Genomic DNA, 4,096 nt, shown 5'->3' with positions numbered 1-4,096 from the left:
GCAAGAAAGAACATCAGAAAGTAACTCATAAACAAGTGTTTAATAATCTTACCTTCTGGTCCTATTTTCTCTCTTGACTGTGCTTGCAACTACAACTGCTCTAAGTGTAGCTCCACCTGTGAGCTCATTGGGTTTCCTGGTGTAGCTCCACCTCTGGGCTCAGTAGGTCTCCTGGTGCAGCTCCACCTCTGAGCTCAGTGGTCTCCCGGTGCAGCTCCACCTCTGGGCTAAGTGGTCTCCTGGTGCAGCTCCAACTCGGGGCTTAGTGGTCTACTGGTGCAGCTCCACCAGTGAGACCAACCCAAGAATTTTAAATATTTTTTAAAAAATGACAATAAATGTGGCACAGCTAGATTTCTGAAGCACCAATAGACTGTATTTTCTTGCTAGGGTAGTGATGTATGCAATATATTTATGTGTAAAATGTTTGGTGTAGTATGTGGTTCGCTGTTATAATCAGTGGAAGAAAATGAAAACCTTGAATTAAAAACTGACACTGTGCTCTTCAGTGACTTTCTAAACTCCTTTAAAAGATGTGTTATTGAGGGAAAGATTTTCTTTAAATCCATTTATATCCAGCTGCAGGCCCGCAGAACCACACACGTTTGAGGCACACACAATCTAGGACACACAATCTAGGCAAACCATAAATGGTAACTAACTCTTTAGCATTATCGACACCTATTGAATTTCACAAATATGGTTTCCCATTTCAGTCAATTTTATTATTATATCGTAACGATCATTTTAAAAGTCTCTGCAGTTTCTGAACTTAAATTATGTCAATAAAAATAATTGGTTAAAGACACTTATGACTTTATTCATGTGTCCATATACACAAAGAAAACATAATAGACCGTCTAATTGTTGGATTAAGTGTAAAAAACTAAAACTAAAACTAAAATCACGTTGTTGTAAAATATAAAAAAGCAAACAATAATGTCACTTTAAAATAAATTAGCCTACTATAGTTAACCATTTAAACAATATAGTTATAAACTAATTATCTTTACTGATTATAATTATAAGTTTATATATAAAGTACTATCTTTTACTAAACTGTCACTGTTAAAGCTGTTATATATATATATATATATATATATATATATATATATATATGTATGTGTGTGTGTGTGTGTGTGTATACACTTATGTTTTTTTTATTAATAGTTAATATTTTATTAATAGTTTTATTAAGAGTATTAAATGTGGGAAATCATTAATTAAAAGGTTATTAGAAAATTAAGCTAATAAACACCGCTTGAGTAAAATATTAATATAGTGTTATACATTTGTTACATGTAAAAATATTTTTATTACATATAATGTATTATTGCCTATCTTAACTTGCTATTATTTCCTTCATCATAAATTAATCCATTATATAAATTAAACCTGTCCAAATGAGATCATTCAGCAAGGCCAGCAAACGTGTATCTGCCAAATTATTGTCAGGTAATAAAGATTGATCAGCTATAATGACTGATTAAAAACTGTTCACTCTATTATATTGAATGGCGATCGGAAACAATGCTCCCCATTCGGCCGTCTCAATTGCAATATTTGTGAAATAAAGTAAAGTAAACACTATTGTTTATTGTGTACAATATTTATTAATCAAATATATCAAAATATATCGATGACGATGTCCAACAAGACGTTATAACTTTAACATCCGTCATAACCATATATGGTTTGCCTAGATTGTGTGTCCTAGATTGTGTGTGCCTAAAACGTGTGTGGTTCTGCGGGTCTGCAGCTGGATATTATTGCTCCATTTCAGAAACAGAAAGATTTGAACATATCCAGAACAACATGTTTAAATAAATGTTTGAATAAGTGTTAGACAGAATTCCAAGCCTAGAATTTAAAATATTTCCCTATCCCAGTGTAACTTTGACATTTTTTAAGAAATGTATTAATTGACCCTGTCATTTCATAGGTAACTTAATTATTATAGGCTACTATTATAGGCAAACAGCTTAAGGGTAAATAAAACCAGAGTAAAGCCATTGCTTGAAATGCTGTATGTACAAAAACCCTAAACATTAAAGTATAATTGTAATGTTTTATTGACATTTTATTGAAGCATAAGAGTAATTATAAAGAAGCGAAAAAAAAAACATAGGCATAATTTCTTCTAATGTTATATAATACGTATACTGTAGAAGCTTATAAAGAATATATAGAGCTCCATGATGATATCATTAATAGAAGATTGCTGATGTAAGGATGGCTAAATCTCCTCAGAATATCAGATCATAAGAACTGTTGTGGAATTTCATGGGACAAGACCACAAGAATTGCTATGCAATACAACAATAGACTTTCTGATCTGAGAAGTTATCAGGTGGCCAGCTGTTCAACTATTCTATTCAAATTATCCTTATTAAATTTTCCTGACTGTATGTCTTTGACAATATCATGGAAGTATTGCAGGAATGCACTCTTCTCCTTTCACCTCAAGCCCCCCTTCTTGACATTTAGGCAGATTATTCTCATTCCACATAAAATGTCCAAAGTTTAAAATGGTGTTTCTTGTAGCTCTATATACATGTTTGGTATTATTTTAAATGTCTCTGTGTGATTGGTAAAGTGGTTTTAATGTCACTGTAGTATTTTACTGGTGTATGTTGATTTGGTTTTTGGCCTTGATAAAATCTCTGCCAGATACTCACCCCTCTAACACCTCAAATTCACCAGGCAAGGGTCTCGGTGACACTTCTATTGTCTTGAATTTATGGCTGTTTGTTCTGAGTTGAGTATATAAGGTAAAGATGTGATATGGTTCATTGGGGTCTTGTAGCCGAGACACCCCATTGCAGCATCTCTGAGACATATGCTGCAACGTACTTCTCTGGTCAGATGTGCACCTATAACTCTTTTGAGTAATGGATTTTGTATTTTTTATAGTATCATCTCTGAGTTGGCTCTCTGTTTGTTTTATTATGAAATTGGCAGAATACAAATTTACCTTAAATTTTGGTTCATTCTGAATTCTCCTGAAATGTTTTTATATCCAGTAGATTAAGTTGAGTCTGCACCTTTATGATTTGACATGATTAGGTTTGATTCTAACACACACTTGACTGTACAGAGCCGTTCTGGCACGACAGCGGAGATCTTTGATCATCTAATTACTGAAATTAGCAAGTTGTCTGGAAGTGGCTAAATCTACTACTTTTTAGGATGAGTGAGCGATTGGCAACCAGATTATTAAGTATTAGCTAACCCTACATCCTCTGACTAACTTCATAGTGTCAACATACTGTCCTTGAGAAGACACGCAATCCCGGGGCGTGACACTCTGAGCGGCATTTAGTCCCTAATGAACGTATAACCAAAGAGTAAGGAATCAGATATATAATAAAACTCTAAATTAAGTCATAAATTATTTGTTATTATTATAATTATTAATATTTTATTAATTTGATCTGTTCCTATACAATTAGAAATACAGTTCTAAATTTTACGATCACTTAAAAAAGGAGTCAGATTAAATTCGGGGCTGAAAAACAAATATAAATAAATTCTAATAAAAACTAAATTCTTCTCAGAAGCACTAGAAAAGGGTAACATGCATGTAACCTTCGACTATGCTTTTAGTTTCGTCATTGGGCTAATAGATAGACCTTTCTACACTGACAATGACAGCCATGTGCTAAATGGCCCAGACATTCTGTGAGACATTTTATAAAAGTAGATCAACTGAGATAATTTATACAGTTAAAATCTAAATTATCAGCCCTCCTGTGATTTTATTTCCCAAAAGTTCTTTAACAAAGTGATCTTTTTCACAGCATTTCCTATAATACGTTTTCTTCTGAATAAAATCCTATTTGTTTTGTTTCACTTAGAATAAAAGCAGTTTTTAATTTAAAAAAGTCAATTTTATTGGTCTTCTTCAGCAACATTTTTATTAGATTGGCTACAGAACGCACTATTGTTATAAAATGACTTGCCTAACCCCATAAAGCCTTTAAATGACACTTTAAGCTGAATACTATCTTAAAAAGTCTAGTAAAATATCATTTACTTTCATCATATTTATCATGAGATGAAAGAAATTAGATATTGGAAATGTGTCATTAAATTA

The 4,096-nt window shown here is 32.5% G+C and overlaps 1 long non-coding RNA gene across 1 annotated transcript in view; it reads right to left on the bottom strand.

The window, feature by feature from the left end:
- LOC147839036 (uncharacterized) overlaps nt 1–4,096 on the bottom strand; it is a 6,709-nt gene continuing 2,613 nt past the window's right edge. Inside the window, exon 5 of the long non-coding RNA XR_015518168.1 lies at nt 1–116. This is a non-coding gene — a long non-coding RNA (uncharacterized LOC147839036). The remainder of the gene's footprint in view (nt 117–4,096) is intronic.

This window comes from Danio rerio, chromosome 20 (assembly GCF_052040795.2).
Source record: "Danio rerio strain M-AB ecotype USA chromosome 20, GRCz13ab, whole genome shotgun sequence".
NCBI lineage: Eukaryota > Metazoa > Chordata > Actinopteri > Cypriniformes > Danionidae > Danio > Danio rerio.
This window is presented reverse-complemented; position numbering and strand designations above follow the sequence as displayed.